General features: G+C 38.8%; 1 protein-coding gene across 1 annotated transcript in view; it reads left to right on the top strand.

The window, feature by feature from the left end:
- Positions 1–21208, top strand: part of TAB3 (TGF-beta activated kinase 1 (MAP3K7) binding protein 3) — a 105384-nt gene that overhangs the window by 34196 nt on the left and 49980 nt on the right. The window contains exons 2-3 of the mRNA XM_068533702.1: positions 1400–1505; positions 4982–5104. The gene's annotated coding sequence lies outside the window, so the exon portion shown is untranslated. The remainder of the gene's footprint in view (positions 1–1399; positions 1506–4981; positions 5105–21208) is intronic.

The following is a 21208-nucleotide window of genomic DNA, read 5'->3' as shown; positions in this document are numbered from 1 at the left end:
TTCCAAATGTACACAAAAAGTTCAGTGAACCTCTGTGCTGCAGACATCAACATTTCTCCATACTTGTTTCATCTTCTCCCTATTGCTTTTTATTTTGCTGAGAATTTATGGCGTATCCAAGACATTATTTCATCCCTAAATGACATGTATCTAAAACAACACATTTTCTTACATAACCACAATGCATTGTCATATACAACACACCTGGTAATGATTCCTTAATTGCGTATATAATACTTATTAGTCCACGTTCAAGTTTTCCCAGTTGTCTAAAAAAATTTGTTTTGTAGTTGGTTTGTTTGATTTATGCAAGAGTTCAGGTGTTGACAGCCTGATCCCTTCATGAAGCCCCACCTTTCACCCTAATGCTTTTACCATTCATCGATTACAATTGCATGGATTAGTTATTAAATTAAAAATTGCCAAATTGTGAGCGTTCTAATTTGGTTACTTCTGCCATTATTAGCTGAAACTTTTCTCTCTGGAAGAACTTTTGCCTCATTCACTAAGGCTAGTTGGTTAACCTAAAATATCTAGTTAGTTCTTGAGTTGTTAATACCCTCTACTGGGGAAAGAAGACTCTGCTTTCTTTTTTAGCTAGTAAGACTCTTTATATTATTTCACTAAGGCCTATAGTAAAGTATTTTTTTTCCTTCTTGAGGAAGTTAAAGTTATTCTTGAGTGGTAGATTAGTGATTTTGTGGGTTGGGTTATGGGGAGGGCCTCCCAGTCCTGAGTGAGCAGTTCAAATTCTCTTGAGAAGCTATAGTAGAGGGTGGATGGTGGGGAAAGGAAAGGAATACAAAGGAAAAAAAATATACCCCCTTCACTGTTGGGCTTTGTACTGAGGGTGTGGTGCTCACTTGGGGTGTGGAAATTTCAAACATTCTTCTACTTTCCCAGAGAATAAATTAGACTCAATATAGATTCCGTATAGATGCAGTATAGAGTCATTTAAATTTAAGGACGTATGGCCCTTAAAGGGTCTTAGCACAGTTTTGTAATCAAACCCATTCAAATTTAATGACTAGTATTTCATGCGGAGCTGCAAGGACCCCTGATGGTTTGCCAGGGATGCAGCTAAAGTTCTTGCCAGCTTTCTCTGAAGCCAAAACCTCAGAAAAGCTTTGGCCATCCCCTCTGCTGTTGTCAGCTCTGCCTTAGGGATTAGAGGTGACTGACTAGGAAGGGGAGCAGGGTGGCTCAGGCAGTCAGGGGAACTTTTTGTTACTGACTGAACATAAACTTCATTCACTGAAATTTCAGGTGGTAAAGGTATACAAATGGCTGCTTTCCTTTTTCGTGACATTTTATTTGTATACTGTATCACTTGCTCATACGGCCTTCCTTAAGCCTTTCACAGTTTGAATATTACCACTTTGGTCTTTCGTTTACCTAGGACAGTGTCTTCAGCCTTTTCTTCAAGTTTTTTACCGTGAATTGTTGCTGCGTGTCAAACTGGACAAGGTATTTTAGTTGAAGTTTCACCAGTTGAAACATTGGAGGTAAGGAATGTTTATCTGTGTGTTTGTCTATTTTTGTAGTTATATTAGAGCAGATTAGTTTTTTGAAAACTAATCTGTATTGCTGTTAACATGTTTGTTTACTCCACCCCCTCGCCCCCATCTCTTGTACATATAAGAGCAAGGATGAAAAAATAAAAGATAGATGTCCAGGTAGTTTCATATGTTTAAATTTAGGCCCTAAATCAGGACCCAAAGCAAGTTCTTTGTACGGTTTATTTACTATTAGAAACTTTATCAGCAAATGAAAGAGTAACTTAGCAGTTGATTTTGAATATAAGGGGCTAATCCCACCCAGGTCCCAGACCCCCAGTGGTTGGAGCTGGTGGAGTTTGAAAGACCTGCCCCAAAGAGTAACGGGGTGTGCATGCATATGCTGATCTTCCAACTTCCTGGTTTTTATTGTAATATTTCTTAGTCTCAGATACATGATCAGTAAATGAGTAGTATAGATGAAAGGTTTAGTATTATGAAAAAATAAGGGTATAATTTTTAAAATTGTATTGTGGTATAATTCCATTAGTAGATCTATGTCAAGAAAGGCTATATAGCAGTATCAGCTTTGATTTCTAGATAGTTTATTTTTCCACCTTATAATAATGTTCCCATTCTTTTTAACATCTGTTTTCTATTATAATAACATATGTGGGTGTATGTTGTGAATTAAACACTGGACAAGATGTTATGAGGCCTGTTTTTGTAGTCCTGGCTTTCTAGCAAGTTTTTAAATCCATCTAACCTTCAGTTATCGTCTTGTGTAAAACAAGAGGATCGTACTGAGGTTGGGTTCAGGGTTTCTCAGCCTCGGCACTATTGACATACTGAGCTGGATAATTCTTTGTTGTCAGGGGCTGTCCTGTGTACTGTAGGATGATTAGCAGTATCCCTGGCCTCTGCCCACCAAATCCCAATAGCACCCCTCCCCAGTATGGCAACCAAAAATGTCTCCAGACATTGCCAAATGTGCCTTGTGGGACAAAATCATCCCCAGTTGAGAAACACTACATTAGATGATGTGTAGATTTCCTTCCAGGTTTATAATCCTATTGTTTTTATTTTTAAAAATCCTGCTCTTTGCAACCCAGCTTCCATGAAGCTTTCCCCCGCACTCCTTTTTATGGTCCTACCTTAATTAATTATTTCTTTTTCTGAGAACTTACAGGACTTAATCCTACTCTATTATATCTCTCAGTGCATTTCTCTCACTTTGAGGGCATGGGCCTTCTGTATCTCCAAGCCGAGTACTCAGATCTTATTAAATGAATGAACAGTGGGTTCAGGAGTATTGAAGGTTAGACATTTTAAAATAAATGATTATAAATGGCATTTTTGTTAATATTTCAAACCCTTCCAGTTGGAAATTCCCACAGTTTGTGATCTTGAATTTCTGGGTTAGTGAGACTGATGACTCTTTTTTTTTTATCTTTGAGAAGGCAGGAGCCTCCTAAAGTATGTGAGGGAGCTACACAAAACAGATCGAGGTTGCTTTTGAGAAAAATAAAGTCACACAAAAATTCATAACAGAGAGTTGTTTCAGCTTTCATATTCAGATGTTTCTCAAATAACTCCACTTTGTTAATTAGAAAGGTGCCATTTATTCAGGTAATAGTAAAAATGAAAGGTAGTAAATATTTTTCTTACATAACCCAGAATATCTCACCATATTCTAAGTCAGTATTTCTCAAAGCAACGCATAGTAAGAAATACATTTTAATCATGATCTAGTACATACGTACAAGTTTTTTGAGTCAATATTTACTGTACTATGTGTGAAGTACTCTGATATTTTCTGTTATGTTTCTTTTTTTTTTTTTTCTTAAATACTTGTCATCACCTAGTAAGTTTATCATACAATTTACTAATAGGTTACAACCCACCATTTGTAAAACACTGTTCTAAGAAATCTCTTTAAGTAATAAAATGCCAAGATGATTTGCCTCTGGCATATGTTACCAATAGGCTGTACTGTGTCTTCTTAGAAAATGTCATTTAATAATTGACCTAATAAAGACCTTGGAATACCTCAACCAGAACAAATTAGATTTGCAGTCATTTGAAAGTCCTATATTTTTTCATTTATACAAAGTATTTTGTGTGCACAAGGCACTATAGGTCAAAGAACATGTTTGGTTTTCATTCTCAAGGTTTACAGTTATAAAACCTAGAGGAAAATAAAAAGTTGATAAACATTATTTCAAGTGCTGGTAGTAACAAACAGACAATAACTTTTGTAGGCATTTAGGAAGGAGAGAAAACTGTTCTGATTCAAGTTGATGGGGAGAAGGTTAACATGAATGTGGGGTGGATTTTGCATTGTCATATCAGAGATCAGAAAAGGCTGTTTCACGTGGTCAAAACAGCCTTCATGTAGGTGCAAGTACTTCTTGCTCATACTTGAAGTTCATTTTTCAGGTACTGTTTAAGATAAAGTAACTGAGAAGCTAAAAAGTAAGAAAAAGTATAGTAAAGTGCTAAAAAAATACATTATAAACAAGCTATGTTATTTTAGCTCTACTGTGGTTATAAAATGAGGTTGAGTCAATAGATTAATTAGAAACTTGTATGCATGATGGCTCTGATACAAGCCAATATTTGCCCTAAAATGATAAGGTTAACATTGAATTATTAGGTTTACCGAGAACAAAGATAGTTTCTAAATGGTGGAGAGAGAGAGTGCTCATCTGTCAAAATAAGCCAATAAGGGCTTTTTTTTTTTTAAGTAGCAGTTTTTAAAAAGTTGTATACTATTTTGGCTATGCAATTGAAAATTTTGTACATGCTGGGTAGTCCTGGGCTTCATCCTTTCTTCTCTAGATAGAATGGAGGGCTCATGATGGTAAGTCACAACCAGGTGTGCTACAAAAGCCTTAAGAAAACAGGCAGTGGACTATCTTTTTGTCTTTCTGAAGTGCTCTCAGAAAGACAAATGTAGAATTTAATTACTGTAGAAGATATTTGTGACCTAAAGGAAAAGAAGGTTCCGTTTGTGATGATACTTGGGAAGGAACTGCTTGCCCTAAAAGTGTGGTCTAGCATCCTGTCTGCTGTTACTTTAAGTCACCAGAAGTCTATGAGTTTTTGTCATTTTTCCGTATTGAGTTAGGAAGTTAATTAAAGGATAACTTAGCTCCTCATTTTGTCAGATTTCCAGTCTACTGAAAAGAAGATGCTTTGAGAGCTGGAGATGTGAATAAGAGTCCAGTGCCAGGGTAATTTTTAAATTTTTTAAAAAATAGACTTTACTTTTTTGGAACAGTTTTAATTTTTCAGAAAAATTGAGGAGATAATACAGACAGTTCCTTTATACCCTGCACCCAGTTTCCTTTATTATTAACAGCTGACATTAGCATGGTATATTTGTTACAGTTAGTTAGCCAATATTAAAAGTGTTATTAACTAAAATCTATACTTTATGCAGATTTCCTTAGTTTTTACCTAATGTATTTTTTCTCTTTCAGGATCCCACCAGGGCCCTGTATTACAGTTATCGTCACGTCTCCTTAGGCTCCTCTTGACTGTGACAGTTTCTCAGACTTCCCTTGTTTTGATGACCTTGTCAGTTTTGAGGAGAATTTGATCAGGTATTTTGTAGAGTGTCCCTCAGTTGGATTTATTTGATGTTTTTCTCATGGTTAGACTGGGGTTATGGGTTTTTAGGAGGAAGACCACGGAGGTAAAGTGCCATTCTCATTACATTATATCAAGGGTACATACTATCATCATGATTTATCACTGTTAATGTTGACTCTGGTCACCTGGCTGAGAATATGTTTGTCAGGTTTCTCCACTCTAAAGTTACTTTTTTATTTTTGGTAAAAACTCTGTTCCATGCTGTGTTGTTTGGAAATAAGTCACTAAGTGTAGTCCACACTTAAGGAGTGGGAAGTTCTGCTCCATCTCCTTGAGGCTATTCTACATAAGTTACTGGGAATTCTCCATGGGAGATTGTCTCTTCTCTCCCATTTATTTATTTATTTATTCAGTCATTTCTTTATGTCAGTATGGGCTTACAGATATTTGCTTTATATTTTGGGTCATAATCCAATACTACCTTATTTATTTTGTTGCTCAAATTTTTGCTGTTTTGGCCATTGGGAGCTCTTTTGGTTGGCTCCTGTGTCACTCTGACATGCCCCCATCGTCATGGGGTGTTTTTTGGTTTTTTTGGTTTTTTTCGGACACTTCCTTACTTTCTGGTAATACAGGATTCTCCAGGCTCATCCTGTGTATCCCCTATCCCAGTTCTAGAATCAGCAGTTTCTCCACAAAGTCCAGATCTCTTTTATTAGAGAATGCTATTGGAAATCAAGATCTGGGTGCTAGGTGTGCTTGTTGCTACTAGAGTTTTGCTGTTTCTAGGCCTTCTTAGCTGAAATCCCGTGTATATATTACCTGTATATTTATGCATATTTATAAGTATCTCTATGCATTCATTTCTGCATATATATCTGTCAGTATTAAGGTAAACATGGGTTCATATTGATGTCTCTAGTTCTAATCCATTACTACATAGGTCATTCTAGCCTCCTCCCCTTGCTTTTCTGTAACCTCCCACTCCAACAGTGAGAAATCTGGCTCCCACCATTCACCATCCATTTACTTAATTGTTCAGTCCCAGTGTACATGTATAGTTGTATATCAGTTTTGTTAACCTGATACCCTGATGGGTAACAATATCAGAATTGTTAACCTGTACCCCCATGGGAAACAGCTTTATCAGCTAGAATACAATGCTTATGTACAGTTCCTTTTACCTTTAGTCTTACAGACTCCACTCATTTCCAGAGTTACTTCAATCAGCACCTTTCCCCCCATCCCCTGCAGTGATACTATTTCATACATTTGTAATACAGTTAGATTCTGTTATATGGTCTCCATTCCTTCCTGGAACCCCCTGACTTTCTAAAGGATTTTTTAAAAGTTGCATACTTTAAGGTTCATTCTTTGTGTTATAAAGTTCTGTGGGTTTTGACAAGTGCATAATGTCATGTATCTACCATTACAGTATCATACAGAATAATTTCACTGCCCTAAAAATCTCCTATGCTTCACCTATGAACCCTCCCTTCCTCCCCACAAACCTCTGGCAACCGTTGATCTTTTTACTGTCTCTATAATTTTGCCTTTTCTAGAATGTTCTTGAGATATTTTTAAAGTCACTTTCTAAAGGAAACCTTTGATTTCTCTAACCTAGATACCATTTTTTCTCCCACCACCAATTCATTCTTTTTTTTAAAAAATTATTTATTTATTTATTTTTGGCTGCGTTGGGTCTTGGTTGCTGCGCGCAGGCTTTTTCTAGTTGAGGCGAGCGGGGGCTACTCTTCGTTGTGGTGCGTGGGCTTCTCATTGCGGTGGCTTCTCTTGTTGCGGAGCACGGGCTCTAGGTGCGTGGGCTTCAGTAGTTGTGGCATGCAGGCTCAGTAGTTGTGGCTTGCGGGCTCTAGAGCACAGGCTCAGTAGTTGTTGCACACGGGCTTAGTTGCTCCGCGGCATGTGGGATCTTCCCGGACCGGGGCTCGAACCCGTGTCCCCTGCATTGGCAGGTGGATTCTTAACCACTGTGCCACCAGGGAAGTCCCAATTCATTCTTAATTGAACAAAATATTTCTAGTAAGTAAGAATCAAGGCGTTCCCATTTCTTTTCTCAGTTACCACTATATAAGGTCATTCAGCTTTCTTTATCTTTTAATATCCTACCTCTTTGTTACCAACCTCGGAATTGGGAGGAGATCCCAAATACCTTTATTTTTGTTGGGGCGGTTGGTGGGGGAAGGCAGGGGGAGTGGCCCTGTATGGTATGGTACGTCCTGTATAGGTAGCAGCTGGCAAATAGATACTCACTTGTGGGGAGGGGTATTACGCTTAAATTTTATCTGAATATGCTTCTGTTTATTTCCGGTGGGGGGTTATACTTAACTTGAAAATGCCTTTGATGAGTCTTTTAATATGAATATTATTTTGGTCCATAGTCTCTTTTGAGAATATAACAGAATATGAGATAGATGAAGTGAATGTGTGACTATTTCAAAATGGTTTCTACTGTAATGAAAATCCTGTAGGATGATAGTTTTAGAAATTATTTGGAAGGCTCTAAGGGAAATAATAACTATCATATTCCTATTTCTCACTTATTGTTTGGTAGCATCTTTACATATATGTGTGAAAAATCCAGAAATTGGAACTCTTACCCCTCCAGTAAAAGATCATTTGTTATGCTCCAATATCAGTCACTTCTTGTGGCTGTTTACCTTGAAGAATTCACAATCTGGTGCAGAAACTCTTCTTTTTTAAAAGCAAGTTTTGGTTTAAACTTTACGATGTCTTTAGGAGTTATGACATCATCAGAATCTTACCATGTAGCCTGTAGTACAGGAGAATAATGGCTAAAGCATAGACTTCAAGTTTGTGTTTTAGCTTTCTGCTTGTTAACTTTGTCACCACAGGCAAATTATTTACCCTTTCTGAGCCTTGCATTTCCTCATTTGTAAAATGTGAATGATGATATTACCTCTCCCATGGGATGATAATGGGGATTAAATGAGATAAAGCACTTAGCACAGTGCCTGATACATAGATATGGCTCAATAAGTATGCTCTAAAATCAAAACCTCCACTCAACAAGAAAATTACCACAGCAATAGCATACTGTTGAGACACACTAGACTAGACTAATATGTACAGTACTATCTTTAAACCTCTCTGTTGAACACATTTCAGGTGTCACAGACCCAGCAAGTATGTCAGTGAATAAGAGCAAGGCCAGGCCTCCGTGTCTGGGACACGCAAGGGAGTGTAGGGACTAGGCAAGCTGGAGAGCATGTGTCCTTCCTAAACAGGTGAGCCATGCTTCAGCTTCAGCTAGTTATTGACTACTATTGCTGGATCTGATTTTTCAGAGAAAAGCTAGATATCCAAATTTTTATGTCAAATTTTCCTATTTTAAAGTGTGGCTCAACCTTTTGTTTTTTTAATATGCCAAGGCCAAACCAAACAGATTGGTGGGCTGGTTTTGGCCCAGAGACCACTGGTTTATAACCTGTGATGTAATTATTTTAGAAAGTGAGCTAAAGTTTTGGCAGAGGTAAACAGTCAGGGCCATAACAGCCCTGAATATTTGCTGAGCTCAGAGAAGGCTGTGGAAACAAAGCACTAGGTGTTGAGGTCATTTTCTAGAGCGTAGAGAATCGTGGCATCAGAGCAGAGCTCTAGGGGAGCTTCCTCTGGTTGGAAGGAGGAATTCTGTTGAGAGAAATCCCAGCACCTGCATTTTGAGGAAGAGATCCCACTGTGCCTTATGCTGACACTCCTGAATTAGGAGGGTAGCTGCACCACTGGAGGAAGCCTTAGAGTGATTCCACTGCTAAGCATACCACCCCAGCCCCCAGTCTCAGTACTGCCTTCAGAAATTAGGAGTTCCCGCAAAGCTAACAGGCAACAAAGGCTCAACGCTACAAAATCTCCTGGTTTATGTGGCTTTCGAACAGTGTGACATTCGTAGGGTTTATACCTTCAATATTTCTTCCTTCTTGATCTAGGGTTACTGCCTACTCAGCTCCACAGTCCACAGCTGTGGCCATCTGTGGTTTAGTGGGGGTGTTTCAAGGGTGTCCCAGGAGTTTGGTCACATGCTAGTCTAGCCAGTACAGTTCAGGTACTACTTGCTCTCGCTGGTTTTAAGGTGTCAAGTCATCACTCATCACTTTAATATTATATAAAAAGTAGCAGCCCATTATAATATTGTTAAGTAACAAAGTCTGTATGTATTTTGCATAGTTGTTGAATACATTAATATATATGGGCAAGAATAGATTGTATGTTTTAATATGCATCACTTTCAAATCTATAATATGAGATCATATATGGCAATGTTTCATTTTAGTTGTATTCTATGGGATTAAATACAAAAGTACAGTGTAGTATTTTACTGTAAAACTTTTTTTTTTTAAGAAACAGGCTGATCTTATTGGTCGGAATATTTTCTGTTTGTAAACTACCTGTTGGCTTAACCTCCCAGTGAGCAAAAAGGATATAACTTTTTTTTTTAACATCTTTATTGGAGTATAATTGCTTTACAATGGTGTGTTAGTTTCTGCTTTATAACAAAGTGAATCAGTTATACATATACATACATTCCCATATCTCTTCCCTCTTGCGTCTCCCTCCCTCCCACCCTCCCTATCCCACCCCTCTAGGTAGTCACAAAGCACCCAGCTGATCTCCCTGTGCTATGCGGCTGCTTCCCACTAGCTATCTATTTTACATTTGGTAGTGTATATATGTCCATGCCACTCTCTCACCCTGTCACATCTTACTCCTCCCCCCTCCCCATATCCTCAAGTCCATTCTCTAGTAGGTCTGTGTCTTTATTCCCGTCTTGCCACTAGGTTCTTCATGACTTTTTTTTTTCCTTAGATTCCATATATATGTGTTAGCATACTGTATTTGTTTTTCTCTTTCTGACTTACTTCACTCTGTATGACAGACTCTAACTGCATCCACCTCACTACAAATACCTCCATTTCGTTTCTCTTTATGGCTGAGTAATATTCCATTGTATATATGTGCCACATCTTCTTTATCCATTCATCCGTTGATGGACACTTAGGTTGCTTCCATGTCCTGGCTATTGTAAACAGAGCTGCAATGAACATTGTGGTACATGACTCTTTTTGAATTATGGTTTTCTCAGGGTATATGCCCAGTAGTGGGATTGCTGGGTCGTACGGTAGTTCTATTTTTAGTTTTTTAAGGAACCTCCATACTGTTCTCCATAGTGGCTGTATTAATTTACATTCCCACCAACAGTGCAAGAGTGTTCCCATTTCTCCACACCCTCTCCAGCATTTATTGTTTCTAGATTTTTTGATGATGGCCATTCTGACTGGTGTGAGATGATATCTCATTCTAGTTTTGATTTGCATTTCTCTAATGATTAATGATGTTGAGCATTCTTTCATGTGTCTGTTGGCAATCTGTATATCTTCCTTGGAGAAATGTTTATTTAGGTCTTCTGCCCATTTTTGGATTGGGTTGTTTGTTTTTTTGTTATTGAGCTGCATGAGCTGCTTGTAAATCTTGGAGATTAATCCTTCGTCAGTTGCTTCATTTGTAAATACTTTCTCCCATTCTGAGGGTTGTCTTTTGGTCTTGTTTATGGTTTCCTTTGCTGTGCAAAAGCTTTTAAGTTTCATTAGGTCCCATTTGTTTATTTGTGTTTTTATTTCCATTTCTCTAGGAGTTGGGTCAAAAAGGATCTTGCTGTGATTTATGTCATAGAGTGTGCTGCCTATGTTTTCCTCTAAGAGTTTGATAGTGTCTGGCCTTACATTTAGGTCTTTAATCCATTTTGAGTTTATTTTTGTGTATGGTGTTAGGGAGTGTTCTAATTTCATACTTTTACATGTAGCTGTCCAGTTTTCCCAGCACCACTTACTGAAGAGGCTGTCTTTTCTCCACTGTATATGCTTCCCTCCTTTATCAAAGATAAGGTGACCATATGTGTGTGGGTTTATCTCTGGGCTTTCTATCCTGTTCCATTGATCTATGTTTCTGTTTTTGTGCCAGTACCAAACTGCCTTGATTACTGTAGCTTTGTAATATAGTCTGAAGTCAGGGAGCCTGATTCCTCCAGCTCCATTTTTCGTTCTCAAGATTGCTTTGGCAATTCGGGGTCTTTTGTGTTTCCATACAAATTGTGAAATTTTTTGTTCTAGTTCTGTGAAAAATGCCATTGGTAGTTTGATAGGGATTGCATTGAATCTATAGATTGCTTTGGGTAGTAGAGTCATTTTCACAATGTTGATTCTTCCAATCCAAGAACATGGTATATCTCTCCATGTATTTGTATCATCTTTAATTTCTTTCATCAGTGTCTTACAATTTTCTGCATACAGGTCTTGTGTCTCCTTAGGTAGGTTTATTCCTAGATATTTTATTCTTTTTGTTGCAATGGTAAACGGGAGTGTTTTCTTAATTTCTCTTTCAGATTTTTCATCATTAGTGTATAGGAATGCAAGAGATTTCTGTGCATTAATTTTGTATCCTGCTACTTTACCAAATTCATTGATTAGTTCTAGTAGTTTTCTGGTAGCATCTTTAGGATTCTCTATGTATAGTATCATGTTATCTGCAAACAGTGACAGCTTTACTTCTTCTTTTCCGATTTGGATTCCTTTTATTTCTTTTTCTTCTCTGATTGCTGTGGCTAGCACTTCCAAAACTGTGTTGGATAATAGTGGTGAGAGTGGGCAACTTTGTCTTGTTCCTGATCTTAGTGGAAATGGTTTCAGTTTTTCACCATTGAGGACAAGGTTGGCTGTGGGTTTGTCATATATGGCCTTTATTATGTTGAGGAAAGTTCCCTCTGTGCCTGCCTTCTGCAGGGCTTTTATCATAAATGGGTGTTGAATTTTGTCGAAAGCTTTCTCTGCATCTACTGAGATGATCATGTGGTTTTTATTCCTCAATTTGTTAATATGGTGTATCAAATTGATTGATTTGCATATATTGAAGAATCCATGCATTCCTGGGATAAGCCCCACTTGATCATGGTGTATGATCCTTTTAATGTGCTGTTGGATTCTGTTTGCTAGTATTTTGTTGAGGATTTTTGCATCTATGTTCATCAGTGATATTGGCCTGTAGTTTTCTTTCTTTGTGACATCTTTGTCTGGTTTTGGTATCAGGGTGATGGTGGCCTCGTAGAATGAGTTTGGGAGCGTTCCTCCCTCTGCAATATTTTGGAAGATTTTGAGAAGGATGGGTGTTAGCTCTTCTCTAAATGTTTGATAGAATTCGCCTGTGAAGCCATCTGGTCCTGGGCTTTTGTTTGTTGGAAGATTTTTAATCACAGTTTCAATTTCAGTGCTTGTGATTGGTCTGTTCATATTTTCTATTTCTTCCTGGTTCAGTCTCGGCAGGTTGAGCATTTCTAAGAATTTGTCCATTTCTTCCAGGTTGTCCATTTTATTGGCATAGAGTTGCTTGTAGTAATCTCTCATGATCCTTTGTATTTCTGCAGTGTCAGTGGTTACTTCTCCTTTTTCATTTCTAATTCTATTGATTTAATTCTTCTCCCTTTTTCTCTTGATGAGTCTGGCTAATGGTTTATCAATTTTGTTTATCTTCTCAAAGAACCAGCTTTTAGTTTTGTTGATCTTTGCTATTGTCTCCTTCATTTCTTTTTCATTTATTTCTGATCTGATCTTTATGATTTCTTTCCTTCTGCTAACTTTGGGGGTTTTTTGTTCTTTCTGTAATTGCTTTAGGTGCAAGGTTAGGTTGTTTATTCGAGATGTTTCCTGTTTCTTGAGGTAGGCTTGTATTGCTATAAACTTCCCTCTTAGAACTGCTTTTGCTGCATCCCATAGGTTTTGGGTCGTCGTGTCTCCATTGTCATTTGTTTCTAGGTATTTTTTGATTTCCCCTTTGATTTCTTCAGTGATCACTTCGTTATTAAGTAGTGTATTGTGTAGCCTCCATGTGTTTGTATTTTTTACAGATCTTTTCCTGTAATTGATATCTAGTCTCATAGCATTGTGGTCAGAAAAGATACTTGATACGATTTCAATTTTCTTAAATTTACCCAGGCTTGATTTGTGACCCAAGATATGATCTATCCTGGAGAACGTTCCATGAGCACTTGAGAAAAATGTGTATTCCGTTGCTTTTGGGTGGAATGTCCTATAAATATCAATTAAGTCCATCTTGTTTAATGTATCATTTAAAGCTTGTGTTTCCTTATTTATTTTCATTTTGGACGATCTGTCCATTGGTGAAAGTGGGGTGTTGAAGTCCCCTACTATGATTGTGTTACTGTCGATTTCCCCTTTTATGGCTGTTAGTATTTGCCTTATGTATTGAGGTGCTCCTATGTTGGGTGCATAAATATTTACAATTGTTATACCTTCCTCTTGGATCGATCCCTTGATCATTATATAGTGTCCTTCTTTGTCTCTTGTAACAGTCTTTATTTTAAAGTCTCTTTTGTCTGATATGAGAATTGCTACTCCAGCTTTCTTTTGATTTTCATTTGCATGGAATATCTTTTTCCATCCCCTCACTTTCAGTCTGTATGTGTCCCTAGGTCTGAAGTGGGTCTCTTGTAGACAGCATATATATGGGTCTTGTTTCTGTATCCATTCAGCCAGTCTGTGTCTTTTGGTGGGAGCATTTAATCCATTTACATTTAAGGTAATTATTGATATGTATGTTCCTATTCCCGTTTTCTTAAATGTTTTGGGTTTGTTATTGTAGGTGTTTTCCTTCTCTTGTGTTTCTTGCCTAGAGAAGTTCCTTTAGCATTTGTTGTAAAGCTGGCTTGGTGGTGCTGAACTCTCTCAGCTTTTGTTGTGTGTAAAGGTTTTAATTTCTCCATCAAATCTGAATGAGATCCTTGCTGGGTAGAGTAATCTTGGTTGTAGTTTTTTCTCCTTCATCACTTTAAGTATATCCTGCCAGTCCCTTCTGGCTTGCAGAGTTTCTGCTGAAAGATCAGCTGTTAACCTTATGGGATTCCCTTGTGTGTTATTTGTTGTTTTTCCCTTGCTGCTTTTAATATATTTTCTTTATATTTAATTTTTGATAGTTTGATTAATATGTGTCTTAGCGTGTTTTTCCTTGGATTTATCCTGTATGGGACTCTCTGTGCTTCCAGGACTTGATTAACTATTTCCTTTCCCATATTAGGGAAGTTTTCAACTATAATCTCTTCAAATATTTTCTCAGTCCCTTTCTTTTTCTCTTCTTCTTCTGGGACCCCTATAATTCGAATGTTGGTGCGTTTAATGTTGTCCCAGAGGTCTCTGAGACTGTCCTCAGTTCTTTTCATTCTTTTTTCTTTATTCTGCTCTGCAGTAGTTATTTCCACCATTTTATCTTCCAGGTCACTTACCCGTTCTTCTGCCTCAGTTATTCTGCTATTGATCCCTTCTAGAGAATTTTGAATTTCATTTATTGTGTTTTTCATCGTTGCTTGGTTCCTCTTTACTTCTTCTACGTCCTTGTTAAATGTTTCTTGCATTTTGTCTATTCTATTTCCAAGATTTTGGATCATCTTTACTATCATTATTCTGAATTCTTTTTCAGGTAGACTGCCTATTTCCTCTTCATTTGTTAGGTCTGGTGTGTTTTGACCCTGCTCCTTCATCTGCTGTGTGTTTTTCTGTCTTCTCATTTTGCTTATCTTACTGTGTTTGGGGTCTCCTTTTCACAGGCTGCAGGTTCGTAGTTCCTGTTGTTTTTGGTATCTGTCCCCAGTGGCTAAGGTTGGTTCAGTGGGTTGTGTAGGCTTCCTGGTGGAGGGGACTAGTGCCTGTGTTCTGGTGGATGAGGCTGGATCTTGTCTTTCTGGTGGGCAGGTCCACGTCTGGTGGTGTGTTTTGGGGTGTCTGTGGCCTTATTATGATTTTAGGCAGCCTCTCTGCTAATGTATGGGGCTGTGTTCCTGTCTTGCTAGTTGTTTGGCATAGGGTGTCCAGCACTGTAGCTTGCTGGTCATTGAGTGAAGCTGCGTCTTGATGTTGAGATGGAGATCTCTGAGAGATTTTCGCTGTTTGGTATTATGTGGAGCTGGGAGGTCTCTTGTGGACCAGTGTCCTGAAGTTGGCTCTCCCACCTCAGAGGCACAGCCCTGATGCCTGGCTGGAGCACCAAGAGCCTTTCATCCACACAGCTCAGAATAAAAGGGAGAAAAAATAGAAAGAGAGAAAGAAAGAGGATAAAATAAAATAAAATAAAATAAAATAAAGCTATTATATTGAAAAATAAGAAAAAATATTATTAAGAAAAAATTTATTAATAAAAATTTTTTTTAATTTTTAAAAATAAATTTATTAATTTTTTATAATACAAAATAAGAAAAAAATTATTAAGGAAAAATTTTTTTAAATAAAAAATAAGAAAAAAGGGCTTCCCTGGTGGCGCAGTGGTTGAGAATCCCCCTGCTAATTCAGGGGACATGGGTTCGAGCCCTGGTCTGGGAAGATCCCACATGCCACGGAGCAGCTGGGCCCGTGAGCCACAACTACTGAGCCTGTGCGTCTGGAGCCTGTGCCCCGCAACGGGAGGGGCCGCGATAGTGAAAGGCCAGCGCACCGCGATGAAGAGTGGTCCCCGCACCGCGATGAAGAGTGGCCCCCGCTTGCCGCAACTAGAGAAAGCCCTCGCACGAACTGAAGACCCAACACAGCCAAAAATAAAAAAATAATAAATAAAGTAGCTATAAAAAAAAAAAGCAAAAAGTTGTTCATAATGTCTCCTTGTTAAAAAAAAATACAAATGATTAAAAAAAAAAAGAAAAAAATTTTTTTAATTTTTTAAAATAGAAAATAAGGGAAAAATTATTAAGAAAAAATTTATTAAGAAAAAAAATTTTTTAAGGTAAAAAAAAAAAACGGACAGACCGAATCCTAGGACAAATGGTGAAAGCAAAGCTATACAGACAAAATCTCACCCAGAAGCATACACATATACACTCACAAAAAAAGGAAAAGGGGAAAAATTAATACATCCTGCTCCCAAAGTCCACCTCCTGAATTTGGGATGATTCGTTGTCTATTCAGGTATTCAACAGATGCAGGCACATCAAGTTGTTTGTGGAGTTTTAATCCGCTGCTTCTGAGGCTGCTGGGAGAGATTTCCCCTTCTCTTCTTTGTTCGCACAGCTCCTGGGATTCAGCTTTGGATTTGGACCCGCCTCTGCATGTAGGTCGCCTGAGGGCATCTGTTCTTCACCCAGACAGGACGGGGTTAAAGGAGCAGCTGCTTCGGGGGCTCTGGCTCACCCAGGCCGCGGGGAGGGAGGGGTACAGAGGAGGCGGGGCGAGCCTGTGGCGGCAGAGGCTGGCGTGACGTTGCAGCAGCCTGAGGCGCGCCGTGTGTTCTCCCGGGGAAGTTGTCCCTGGATCACGGGACCCTGGCAGTGGCGGGCTGCACAGGCTCCCGGGAGGGGCGGTGTGGATAGTGACCTGTGCTCGCACACAGGCTTCTTGGTGGCGGCAGCAGCAGCCTTAGCGTCTCATGCCCGTCTCTGGGGTCCGCGCTGATAGCCGCAGCTCACGCCCGTCTCTGGAGCTCGTTTAGGTGGCGCTCTGAATCCCCTCTCCTTGCGCGCCGTGAAACAAAGAGGCAAGAAAAAGTCTCTTGCCTCTTCGGCAGCTGCAGACTTTTTCCCGGACTTCCTCCCAGCTAGCTGTGGTGCGCTAACCCCTTCAGGCTGTGTTCACGCAGCCAACCCCAGTCCTCTCCCTGGGATCCGACCTCCGAAGCCCGAGCCTCACCTCCCAGCCCCCGCCCGCCCCGGCTGGGGAGCAGACAAGCCTCTCTGGTGAGTGCTGGTCGGCACCGCTCCTCTGTGCGGGAATCACTCTGCTTTGCCCTCCGCACCCCTGTGGCTGTGCTCTCCTCCGTGGCTCCGAAGCTTCCCCGCTGTGCCACCCGCAGTCTCCGCCCGCGAAGGGGCTTCCTAGTGTGTGGAAACCTTTCCTCCTTCACAGCTCCCTCCCACTGGTGCAGGTCCCGTCCCTATTCTTTTGTCTCTGTTATTTCTTTTTTCTTTTGCCCTACCCAAGTACGTGGGGAGTTTCTTGCCTTTTGGGAGGTCTGACGTCTTCTGCCAGCGTTCAGTGAGTGTTCTGTAGGAGCAGTTCCACGTGTAGATGTATTTCTACTGTATCTGTGGGAAGGAAGGTGATCTCCGCGTCTTACTCTTCTGCCATCTTGCCCAGACCCCCTAGGAAATAACTTTTTTAAAAAGTATTTTAGTATTTTATAATCCTCAAAAAGTTAAATTTACTTGAGTGTATTGTATATTGTGAAATACTTACAATACTTAATGATTATCCACATCACTTAGTGCTTATGTGAGTGAATGTTTGTACAGAGCAGAGTGCTAATCACTTTTAAGATCGCTGTCATAATCCCTTGAGGAGAATAAGTTTTTATCAGTTTAGATTCCTACTTGTTGTGAAAAGTAGGTCTACTATTAATCATCTTTTCAGATGGTAGCCATCTTTGTGGGTGTGTAAGTTGTTGGCTTCAATTTTAAAGATGCTTTTTAATGTTTTTCCAAAGGCAAGTATTTGTAACCACTAAAAAAGAAAATGGCAACTTTTCCCCTTCAGCTCTGTTTCTTGTATGTCCAAAAACAGCTTATTTGTAAAAGGATTCTTTCCTCCCCTCTCAGCCCTCCAAATCTCACACACCTGTAACCCTCTGTTTGGATGATAAACTGATGAGGGTTTCCTGTCTTTTTTCCCCCCAGCTAGTGAAAGCAGGGTGCTTATCATCACTCTGCTGGGAATGTCCTTGATACCTACCAGTGACATAGTGGAAAGAAAAGACTTCGGAGAAGGCAGGCTTGGATTTGAGTCACGATTCTGCCATATGCCCATTCTCTGAGTTTAATTTCTTCTTTGTAAAATGGAGGTAATTATAGCTACCTTTCAGGGCATAGTTGTTCAGTAAATGGTAGCTGATAACAATAGTGATAAAATTAATAGTAACTTTGGTCTTAGTAGCGCCCGAGGTTCTGAAGGCTAATAAAGCTAGCCGAGAGCTAGGAACTCCCAAAAGCTCTGCAGTAACCTGTGGATCCTAGGCTCTTGACATCTGAAACATCTTTGTTCTTATTGACCCTTGTCGCTTTTTCTTCTTTCTCATAAGAAGGCAACTGTATTGCCCTTATATTTTAAAGACTTGAAATTAGGGTTGAGAAATGAATAAAAACTGTTCTTTGAAGCCACTAGGAAAGCTTGAGTTAAGACTTTGAATGCTTCAGAAGCTCTTTATTGACAATGATTAAATAGCCATCAAGTGTTCTGAATGTGGTTAGTCCCTCAAATATTGAGGAATTGTTTCCTGGTAGGAAAGGTGTTATTGTTTCTATAAATAAATACAAGCAGATTTGATCACCTAAGGTCATTCCTATCATTAAATTCAATGAATTGCATTTTGTTCATGTCACCTAGCAAATACTCATTGAACACCTAGTCTGTGCTAGGCCCTATACCCAGTCAATTGTATACCGTCAAAGGAGGTACTGAATTAGGGAATCTAAAAGTTGTAGCTCTTAGCCTCTAATTTAAATGAAAATCCTAAGCCTTAGAGCTGCCCTGACCAGTAAGGTAGTCATGACTAACTACAGGTGGCTGCTGAGCACTTGAAACGTGGCCAGTCTGAATTGAGATGTGCTGTAAATATAAAACACACACTGCACTCCAAGGACTTAGTTTGAAAAAAAAATATGTAAAATATCATATCGATGTTTATATTGAATTCATGTTAAAAACAAAAGTATTTTTGCTATCTTGGATTAAGTAAAATATATTAGAATTAATTTCACCTGTTTCTTTTTACTTTCTTAGTGTAGCTACTGGAACATTTAAAATGAATCACATTATGTTTTTATTGGACTGCACTGTAAGGCAGTGCTTCAGTGACTTGGCAAGGTTACTCGTCCAGTTAGGACTCCTGTGGCTAGTGCAAACTATAGATCGCCTTACTGTGAAAATGGCAGGTAGTGTTTGTTTTGATCAAAAAGGTGGAAAATTCAAACCTTGTTTCAGAAAAAAAGTTAAACACTAAGGACTTTAAACAGTTTACATTTTAAATTAAAGCCTAGATTGTTAAACTGGTAGAATCGCTTCGCATTTCAGATTTGGGGTGCTTTAAAAGGGGCAAACTAGGGGCTTCCCTAGTGGCGCAGTGGTTAAGAATCTGCCTGCCAATACAGGGGACACAGGCTCGAGCCCTGGTCCAGGAAGATCCCACATGCTGCGGAGCCACTAAGCCCGTGCGCCACAACTACTGAGCCTGCGCTCCAGAGTCCGTGAGCCACAACTCCTAAAGCCTGGGCGCCTGGAGTCCGTGCTCTGCAACAAGAGAAGCCACCGCAATGAGAAGCCCGCGCACAGCAACACAGACCCAACGCAGCGAAAAATAAATAAATAAAATAAATAATAATAAAAAATAAAAATAAAAAATAAAAGGGGCAAACTAGAAGAATATACCCACTGATTCAGTAACCCAAACCTATTTCTCATTTCTCTAAGCATTCACAGGTCATTATATAGTTGATCTCTGATCCCCCAATATTTTATTGGGGGGTGGGGTGTGCAGAAGGTAGGGGGCAAGGTCCATCTATATATTTTTCTGTCTTACTAGCTAGACTGGTTCAGTATCATTAAATCGATTCTTCATTATTTAACAAACATTTGAGCAGGTACTAGGTCAGGTTCTGGAAATGCAGTGGTGAACAAGGGATAATCCCTGAATAGAACTACAGGCTTTCTGTTTGGTTTTTGTCTTGTTTTGGCTTTGTATTTGGAAAATAATTCTAAACTTAAAGAAGTTGTAATAATAAGTATAGTACAAAGAACACTGTATACCCTTTATCCAGATTCATGTACTGTTAACATTTTTTCCTGTGTGCTTTTTTAAAAAATTGAGTTATAGTTGATTCACAATATTATATTAGTTTCAGGTGTATGACATAGTGATTCAAATTTTTATAGATTATACTCCATTTATAGTTATTATAAAATATTGGCTATATTCCCTGTGCTGTACAATATATTCTTGTAGCTTATTTATTTTATACATAGTAGTTTGTTGTACTTCTTATCCCCTACCCCTATTTTGCCCCTCTCCCCTTTCCTCTCCCCATTGGTAACTACTGCTTCGTTCTCTATATCTGTGAGTCTGTTTCTGTTTTGTTATATTCACTAGTTTGTTTTATTTTTTAGATTCCGCATATAAGTGATAACATACATATTTCTCTTTCTCTGTCTGACTCATTTCACTAAGCATAATACCCTTCAGGTCCATCTATGTTGTTGCAAATTGCAAATTTTCTTTCTTTTTTTATGGTTGAGTAGTATTCCATTATGTATCTATCTATATATAGATATAAATATAATTTATATCTCACATCATTTTTATCCATTCATCTTTTGATGGACACTTAGGCTATTGTAAGTAATGCTGCTGTGAACATTGGGGTGCACGTATCTTTTCAAATTAGTGTTTTTGTTTTCTTTGGATATATATCCAGGAGTGCAGTTACTGGATCACATGGTAACTCTATTTTCAGCTTTCTAAGGAACCTCCATACTGTTTTCTCCAGTGGCTGTGCCAATATACATTCCCACTAACAGTGTACAAGGGTTCCCTTTTCTCTACATCCTTGCTGGCACTCGTTATTTGTTGTCTTTTTGATGATGGACATTCTGACAGGTGTGAGGTGATATCTCATTGTGGTTTTGATTTGCATTTCTTTGACGATTAGCAGTGTTGAGCATCTTTTCATGTGCCTGTTGACCATCTGCATGTCTTCTTTGGAAAATTGTCTATTCAGGTCTTCTGCCCATTTTTTAATTGGGTTATTTGTTTCTTTGGATATCGGGTTGTATGAGCTCTTTGTATATGTTGGATATTAACTCCTTATCGGTCGTATCATTTGCAAATATTTTCTCCCATTCAGTAGGTTGTCTTTTTCTTTTGTCGATGGTTTTCTTTGCTGTGTAAAAGCTTTTAAGTTTAATTATGTCCCATTTATTTATTTTTGTTTTTGTTTTTTTGCTTTAGGAGACAGATCCAGAAAAATGTTGCTATGATTTATGTCAAGGAGTGTTCCGCTTATGTTTTCCTCCAGGAGTTTTATGGTTTCCGGTCTTATATTTAGG

The sequence above is a fragment of the Eschrichtius robustus genome, chromosome X (assembly GCF_028021215.1).
Source record: "Eschrichtius robustus isolate mEscRob2 chromosome X, mEscRob2.pri, whole genome shotgun sequence".
In the NCBI taxonomy this organism is placed as follows: domain Eukaryota; kingdom Metazoa; phylum Chordata; class Mammalia; order Artiodactyla; family Eschrichtiidae; genus Eschrichtius; species Eschrichtius robustus.
Note: the sequence above shows the minus strand (reverse complement) of the source record. Positions and strands in the feature narration are given on the sequence as shown.